The 9488-nt window shown below is 46.0% G+C and overlaps 1 long non-coding RNA gene across 1 annotated transcript in view; it reads right to left on the reverse strand.

Moving 5' to 3' along the window:
- The window catches only part of LOC138796979 (uncharacterized), a 12343-nt gene extending 10727 nt beyond the window's left edge, over positions 1-1616 (reverse strand). Inside the window, exon 1 of the long non-coding RNA XR_011363870.1 lies at positions 1459-1616. This is a non-coding gene — a long non-coding RNA (uncharacterized lncRNA). The remainder of the gene's footprint in view (positions 1-1458) is intronic.
- Positions 1617-9488: the final 7872 nt, after the last annotated feature.

Here is a 9488-nt window from a genome sequence, read left to right on the forward strand (position 1 = left end):
CAGGTGATCTCTGTTACACACTATGCTGGATAGCCGGGGGACCTCTGTTACACACTATGCTGGATAGCCGGGTGACCTCTGTTACACACTATGCTGGATAGCCGGGGGACCTCTGTTACACACTATGCTGGATAGCCGGGGGACCTCTGTTACACACTATGCTGGATAGCCGGGGGATCTCTGTTACACACTATCCTGGATAGCCGGGAGACTTCTGTTACACACTATGCTGGATAGCCGGGGGACCTCTGTTACACACTATGCTGGATAGCCGGGGGACCTCTGTTACACACTATGCTGGATAGCCGGGGGACCTCTGTTACACACTATGCTGGATAGCCGGGGGACCTCTGTTACACACTATGCTGGATAGCCGGGGGACCTCTGTTACACACTATGCTGGATAGCCGGGGGACCTCTGTTACACACTATGCTGGATAGCCGGGAGACCTCTGTTACACACTATACTGGATAGCCGAGGGACCTCTGTTACACACTATGCTGGATAGCCGGGGGACCTCTGTTACACACTATGCTGGATAGCCGGGGGACCTCTGTTACACACTATACTGGATAGCCGGGGGATCTCTGTTACACACTATGCTGGATAGCCGGGGGACCTCTGTTACACACTATGCTGGATAGCCGGGTGACCTCTGTTACACACTATGCTGGATAGCCGGGGGACCTCTGTTACACACTATGCTGGATAGCCGGGGGACCTCTGTTACACACTATGCTGGATAGCCGGGAGATCTCTGTTACACACTATCCTGGATAGCCGGGAGACTTCTGTTACACACTATGCTGGATAGCCGGGGGACCTCTGTTACACACTATGCTGGATAGCCGGGGGACCTCTGTTACACACTATGCTGGATAGCCGGGTGACCTCTGTTACACACTATGCTGGATAGCCGGGTCACCTCTGTTACACACTATGCTGGATAGCCGGGTCACCTCTGTTACACACTATGCTGGATAGCCGGGTCACCTCTGTTACACACTATGCTGGATAGCCGGGGGACCTCTGTTACACACTATGCTGGATAGCCGGGGGACCTCTGTTACACACTATGCTGGATAGCCGGGTGACCTCTGTTACACACTATGCTGGATAGCCGGGGGACCTCTGTTACACACTATGCTGGATAGCCGGGTGACCTCTGTTACACACTATGCTGGATAGCCGGGTGACCTCTGTTACACACTATGCTGGATAGCCGGGTCACCTCTGTTACACACTATGCTGGATAGCCGGGTCACCTCTGTTACACACTATGCTGGATAGCCGGGAGACTTCTAACTGGCAGTGAGTTAACTTACTAACCATGGTCGGGGGCGGGGCTTGTCACCAGGGGGCGGGGCTTGTCGGGACACTCGGGAACGGCCGGAGGGGAAGGTAATCCTCTGTCAGTGGCCCCCAGCCTTTCAGCATCCCCCAACCCTATTACCTACATCAGTAGTGGTGCTCCCTGGCCTCCAGCAGATCTGCCAAGTGCAGATGCAGCCGCCTCATCCCAGGGAGACGCTTGTCGGCTGGAGGCTTTTGCAGCCGTACTGTTTTGTCAGCTCCCCCACAGACAGAGCCCGCAGTACATGTACTGCACGGTGACTGGAGCCCACAGGAAGCTGCTGCAGCCTCCTCCTCCTTCCCGACAACCACCAGGGCCGCACTGCAGCAGAGGGACAGGGGAGCTGAGGCCCAGTGCACAGACATGTGCGTCATCAGCTCCTCCACTGCTGCCCTCCACTCCCGCACCTCTCCCGGCCGGCTCCCGCGTACCTCCTCAACCTGCGCCGCGTACCGCAGGTTGAGAAACCCTGGTCTAGAGTCCTGTAGCTGGTAATACACATTATCCCTGGTGGTCTAGAGTCCTGTAGCTGGTAATACACATTTTCCCTGGTTGTCTAGATTCCTGTAGCTGGTAATACACATTATCCTTAGTGGTCTAGAGTCCTGTAGCTGGTAATACACATTATCCCTGGTGGTCTAGAGTCCTGTAGCTGGTAATACACATTATCCCTGGTGGTCTAGAGTCCTGTAGCTGGTAATACACATTATCCCTGGTGGTCTAGAGTCCTGTAGCTGGTAATACACATTATCTGTGGTGGTCTAGAGTCCTGTAGCTGGTAATACACATTATCCCTGGTGGTCTAGATTCCTGTAGCTGGTAATACACATTATCCCTGGTGGTCTAGAGTCCTGTAGCTGGTAATACACATTATCCTTAGTGGTCTAGAGTGCTATTGCTGGTAATGTCCACTATCACTGGTGTTCTAGATTCCTGTAGCTGGTAATACACATTATCCCAGGTGGTCTAGAGTCCTGTAGCTGGTAATACACATTATCCCTGGTGGTCTAGAGTCCTGTAGCTGGTAATACACATTTTCCCTGGTTGTCTAGATTCCTGTAGCTGGTAATACACATTATCCTTAGTGGTCTAGAGTCCTGTAGCAGGTAATACACATTATCCCTGGTGGTCTAGAGTCCTGTAGCTGGTAATACACATTATCCCTGGTGGTCTAGAGTCCTGTAGCTGGTAATACACATTATCCCTGGTGGTCTAGAGTCCTGTAGCTGGTAATACACATTATCTGTGGTGGTCTAGAGTCCTGTAGCTGGTAATACACATTATCCCTGGTGGTCTAGATTCCTGTAGCTGGTAATACACATTATCCCTGGTGGTCTAGAGTCCTGTAGCTGGTAATACACATTATCCTTAGTGGTCTAGAGTGCTATTGCTGGTAATGTCCACTATCACTGGTGTTCTAGATTCCTGTAGCTGGTAATACACATTATCCCAGGTGGTCTAGAGTCCTGTAGCTGGTAATACACATTATCCCTGGTGGTCTAGAGTCCTGTAGCTGGTAATACACATTATCCCTGGTGGTCTAGATTCCTGTAGCTGGTAATACACATTATCCCTGGTGGTCTAGAGTCCTGTAGCTGGTAATACACATTATCCCTGGTGGTCTAGAGTCCTGTAGCTGGTAATACACATTATCTGTGGTGGTCTAGAGTCCTGTAGCTGGTAATACACATTATCCCAGGTGGTCTAGAGTCCTGTAGCTGGTAATACACATTATCCCTGGTGGTCTAGATTCCTGTAGCTGGTAATACACATTATCCCAGGTGGTCTAGAGTCCTGTAGCTGGTAATACACATTATCCCTGGTGGTCTAGATTCCTGTAGCTGGTAATACACATTATCCCTGGTGGTCTAGAGTCCTGTAGCTGGTAATACACATTATCCCTGGTGGTCTAGGGTCCAGTAGCTGGTAATACACATTATCCCTGGTGGTCTAGAGTGCGATAACTGGTAATATCGAATATCACTGGTGGTCTAGAGTGATATCGTTTGGAGTACCATTATCCTTAGTGGTCTAGAGTGCTATTGCTGGTAATATCCACTATCACTGGCGGTCTAAAGCTGTATAGCTGCTAACACCTGTGGTTTAGAGTGGTATATCTGGTGGTACCCTATTCTAGGTGGTCTAGAGTGGTATAGCTGGTAATATTAATATTCCACTATCCCCGGTGTCTATCGTGGTTTAGCTGGTAATACCCAATCTTCCTAATGGTGTACAGTGGAATGACAATGACATCCCTGGTGGTCTAGGGAGAGTGTAGGGAGTGGTATACATAGTAAGATCCAATGTCCCTGGTGATGTAGAGTGGTACAGATGGTAGTTTCCACTATGCCTGGTAGTTCGTACAATCGTACAACTGGTGTTACCCAACATTCCCAGTGGTCTATAGTGGTATTGCCGGATATGTTTAGTGTACCCTGTGGTCAAGAACTGTATAGTAGGCAATATCCAGGATCCCTGGTGGTCTAGGGTGATCACAGAATGAAGGGTGATATTCATTATTTATGGTAGTTTGGTGATTGTATGTAAAGACTTGTGGGTCAATAGTGGTTTATGGGAATTTATAATGTTGGTAATGGTTACATAAGCCCCACCCACTGCACAACTTCTGGACTACCAGCCGCCAGACTACTGGACCTTCTGCTCGTGCGGAATATTCCGGTTTGGACGGAATTTTTCACAATTGAGAATCCAAAATATTTTTGCTCTTTCCAGCTGAATATAATGTAATGGACTAAACAGAAGGTGCCAGATCATCCAGGGTTTACTGTGAGGTCAGCCTCCAGAGCTGGAATCCTGACTGTATCAGCTGGCAGGAGGCAGCAGGTGCCTTGCGTCTCCACCACTGATCACACATATCGCCATACTCTGTACAAGCCGTAACACTTCCTGAGTGACTGTAAATCCAGATGATTGCCCCTCATACACACCAGAGCCCCCCAATACCAGGGCAGTAACACCCTGATCAACCATCTAGAGACCCACTCATAATAATACATGTAGTAGAGACTGTTATACTGTCATCCCCTCTTATACATGTAGTAGAGACTGTTATACTGTCATCCCCTCTTATACATGTAGCAGAGACTGCTAAACTGTCATCCCCTCTTATACATGTAGTAGAGACTGTTATACTGTCATCCCCTCTTATACATGTAGTAGAGACTGTTATAGAGACTGTCATCCCCTCTTATACATGTAGTAGAGACTGTTATAGAGACTGTCATCCCCTCTTATACATGTAGCAGAGACTGTTATAGAGACTGTCATCCCCTCTTATACATGTAGTAGAGACTGTTATAGAGACTGTCATCCCCTCTTATACATGTAGTAGAGACTGTTATAGAGACTGTAATGCCCTCTTCCTTACCACTCGCTCTTTCAGATTCTCTTTCTCCTGTACACAGTAATATCAGTGCTGCTCCCTCCATATCTACTACTACTCCACACCTGCCGAATTCTCCTACAGGGTACAGAAGATTTGGGTGTAAAAGAGACTGTGAGAAAGAAGGAAAGAGACAGTGTCTGTGAGAGAAGAAAGTGAAGACAGAAGAAAGTGAGGAGATTGTAAAAGAGAAGAAAAAAAGACTACGAAGCAGAGAGAGAGGGAGAAGAAAAGAGAGAGAGGGCAAAGAAAAGAGAGGAGGAGAAGAGAAGAAAAGAGAGAGGGAGAAGAAAAGAGAAAGAAAGGAGAGAGGGGGAGGAGAAAAGAGAGATGGAAAAGAAAAGACAGGGGGAGAAAAAGAGAGGGAGAGGGAAAAGAAAAGAGAGGGGGAGAAGAAAAGAGAGATATAGGAAAAGTGAGAGCATAAGAGAGAGAGGGAGAAGAAAAGAGAAAGAAGAAAAGAGAGAGAGGGAAAAGAAAAAAGAGAGAGAGGGAAAAGAAAAGAGTGAGAAAAAAGAGAGGGGGAGAAGAAAAGAGAGATATAAGAAAAGAGAGCATAAAAATGAGAGGGAGAAGAAAAGAGAAAGAAGAAAAGAGAGAGGGAAAAGAAAAGAGAGATAGAAGAAAAGAAAGCATAAGAGAGAGCGGGAGAATAAAAGAGAGTGGAAGGGAGAGAAGGAGGGAGAAGAAAAGAGTGAACAGGAAAGAGTAGAAGAGAGAGAAGAAAAGAGAGAGGGAGAGAATGTGAGAGAGTGGAAGAGAGAGAGAGAGGGATAAGAAAAGAAAGAGAAAAGAGAGCAGAAGAGAAAAGAAATGAGAGATAGAAGAAAATATGAAAGTGGGAGAGAGCGAAGAGAGAAAGAAAAAGAGAGTGCAAAAGAGAGGAGAGAGCGAAAGAGAGTGTGAGAAGAAAAGAAAGAAGCAGAGAGAGAGAAGCAGAGAGTGAAAAAAGAAAATAGAGAGAGAATGTGGGAGAGAGAGAGCGGAAGAGAGAGGGAGAAGAAAAGAGAGAAAAAGATAGTGAGAAAGCGGAAGAAAGGGAGAGGGAGAAGAAAAGAGAGCGTGAGCGGAAGGGAGAGAGGGAGAAGGAAAGAAGAAAAAAAAAGAATGTGAGAGAAGCAGAGAAAAGGGGAAGGAAAGAACAAAAATAGAGAAAGAGAAGCAAAGAAAGGAGGAGAGAAGAAGAGAATTGTTTATTTTCCATAATGTTGTGTGTGTGTGTATATATATATATATATATATATATATATATATATATATACACACTGTACTAATAACACTATATATATATATATATATATATATATATATATATATATATATACCTATTTATATTCCGTTGTATGACATCACAGCCCTATTGTTATGCAGATGAGGGTGGGGCCGGCAGTCTGTGCTGATTTATTCCACTATTACTTTTCAGACATTTTTAGTTCTAGGAGTTTTTTTTTTTTAATTTTTTTTTAATTTTACTTGCTACAAAAATGTAAATTTTTCACTGTTGCTTCTTGTGTCCATATAGGCGGAATCTCGATGATTCCAGGAGTTTATTATAGTGGGGAGCAGATTGTATGTTATGTAACTCTGCCGCCATCTTACCTCTATATGGAGATATATAATAGGATGTCTCACCTTCTCTTCCCTCCAGGCCGGATGTGGAGCTGAGCGCGCTGACCCTGAGGCTGGAGCAGGAGCGAGCGCTGACCCTGAGGCTGGAGCAGGAGCGAGCGCTGACCCTGAGGCTGGAGCAGGAGCGAGCACTGACCCTGAGGCTGGAGCAGGAGCGAGCGCTGACCCTGAGGCTGGAGCAGGAGCGAGCGCTGACCCTGAGGCTGGAGCAGGAGCGAGCGCTGACCCTGAGGCTGGAGCAGGAGCGAGCGCTGACCCTGAGGCTGGAGCAGGAGCGAGCGCTGACCCTGAGGCTGGAGCAGGAGCGAGCGCTGACCCTGAGGCTGGAGCAGGAGCGAGCGCTGAGTGCTGAGATACACAGGAAAAATAAGGGAAGCCTCTCTCTAACTTACATCTCCTATATAGGCTGTTACCATGTATGACATTGTGTATCCTATCCTGTCTACTAAGCTATGTATCTAATCTTGTCATGTTGGATACAGTCTACTAGGCTGTGTATCTACTCCTAGCATGTGGGATACAGTCTACTAAGCTGTGTATCTAATCCTAGCATGTGGGATACAGTCTACTAAGCTCTGTATCTAATCCTAGCATGTGTGACACAGTCTACTAAACTGTCATCTACTAAACTGTTGACAGCAACTCCCTGTGTACTCACTGTATATACTGACAGCAGCTCCCTGTGTACTCACTGTATATACTGACAGCAGCTTCCTGTATACTCACTGTATATGCTGACAGCAGCTCCCTGTGTACTCACTGTATATACTGACAGCAGCTCCCTGTGTACTCACTGTATATACTGACAGCAGCTCCCTGTACTCACTGTATATATTGACAGCATCTCCCTGTGTACTCACTGTATATACTGACAGCAGCTCCCTGTGTACTCACTGTATATACTGACAGCAGCTCCCTGTGTACTCACTGTATATACTGACAGCAGCTCCCTGTGTACTCACTGTATATACTGACAGCATCTCCCTGTGTACTCACTGTATATACTGACAGCAGCTCCCCGTCTACTTACTGTATATACTGACAGCAGCTCCCTGTGTAATCACTGTATATACTGACAGCAGCTCCCTGTGTACTCACTGTATATACTGACAGCAGCTCCCTGTGTACTCCCGGTATATACTGAGAGCAGCTCCCTGTGTACTCACTGTATATACTGACAGCAGCCCCCTGTGTACTCCCCGTATATACTGAGAGCAGCTCCCTGTGTACTCACTGTATATACTGACAGCAGCTTCTTGTGTACTCATTGTATATACTTTAAACAAACAACCAACATCGCACTTTATAGGATACTGATCCAAATCCACACAGTCCAGACTTCCACAAATCCGGTAATACAATAGTCCATAATAAGAAACAATGTGTGGTATAATCGGTAGTCTGATCTACCCAACGATATTACCTTATTCTTGCAGCACTTCCATCCGGATAAATTTGTCCTTCTGTGATTAGAAAGACACATACTCACAGTATATACTTTCCATTGCTTTTATTTTTCTTTTGCAAGGTATATCGCAATCATAGCTCACCGACATATTCACATTGCGTTAAACAGACAAAAAGCTGTAGTGGAAAATAGTCACTTGAGCTATGATTGCGATATACCTTGCAAAAGAAAAATAAAAGCAATGGAAAGTATATACTGTGAGTATGTGTCTTTCTAATCACAGAAGGACAAATTTATCCGGATGGAAGTGCTGCAAGAATAAGGTAATATCGTTGGGTAGATCAGACTACCGATTATACCACACATTGTATATACTGACAGCAGCTCCCTGTGTACTCACTGTATATACTGACAGCAGCTCCCTGTGTACTCACTGTATATACTGACAGCAGCTCCCTGTGTACTCACTGTATATACTGACAGAAGCTTCCTGTATACTAACTGTATATACTGACAGCAGCTCCCTGTGTACTTATTGTATATACCGACAGCAGCTTCCTGTATACTCACTGTATATGCTGACAGCAGCTCCCTGTGTACTCACTGTATATACTGACAGCAGCTCCCTGTACTCACTATATATACTGACAGCAGCTCCCTCTGTACTCACTGTATAAACTGACAGCAGCTCCCAGTGTACACACTGTATATACTGACGGCAGCTCCAAATGTACTCACTGTATATTCTGACAGCAGCTCCCTTTGTACTCACTGTATATACTGACAGCAGCTTCTTGTGTACTCACTGTATATACTGACAGTAGCTCCCTGTGTACTCACGGTATATACTGACGGTAGCTTCTTGTGTCCTCACTGTATATACTGACAGTAGCTCCCTGTGTACTCACTGTATATACTGACAGCAGCTTCTTGTGTACTCACTGTATATACTGACAGCAGCTCCCTATGTACTCACTGTATATACTGACAACAGCTCCCTGTATACTCACGGTATATACTGACAGCAGCTCCCTGTACTAACTGTATATACTGACAGCAGCTCCCTGTGTACTCAATGTATATACTTACAGAAGCTTCTTGTGTCCTTACTGTATATACTGACAGCAGCTCCCTGTACTCACTGTATATACTGACAGCAGCTCCCTGTGTACTCACTGTATATACTGACAGCAGCTTCCTGTATACTCACTGTATATACTGACAGCAGCTCCCTGTGTACTCACTGTATATACTGACCGCAGCTCCCTGTACTCACTGTATATACTGACAACAGCTCCCAGTGTACACACTGTATATACTGACAGCAGCTCTCTTTGTACTCACTGTATATACTGACAGCAGCTCCCTGTACTCACTGTATATACTGACAGCAGCTCCCTGTGTACTCACTGTATATACTGACAGCAGCTTCCTGTATACTCACTGTATATACTGACAGCAGCTCCCTGTGTACTCACTGTATATACTGACAGCAGCTTCCTGTATACTCACTGTATATGCTGATAGCAGCTCCCTGTGTACTCACTGTATATACTGACAGCAGCTCCCTGTACTCACTGTATATACTGACAGCAGCTCCCTGTGTACTCACTGTATATACTGACAGCAGCTTTCTGTATAATCACTGTATATACTGACAGCAGCTCCCTGTGTACTCACTGTATATACTGAC

The sequence above is a fragment of the Dendropsophus ebraccatus genome, chromosome 7 (genome assembly GCF_027789765.1).
Source record: "Dendropsophus ebraccatus isolate aDenEbr1 chromosome 7, aDenEbr1.pat, whole genome shotgun sequence".
Lineage (NCBI taxonomy): Eukaryota > Metazoa > Chordata > Amphibia > Anura > Hylidae > Dendropsophus > Dendropsophus ebraccatus.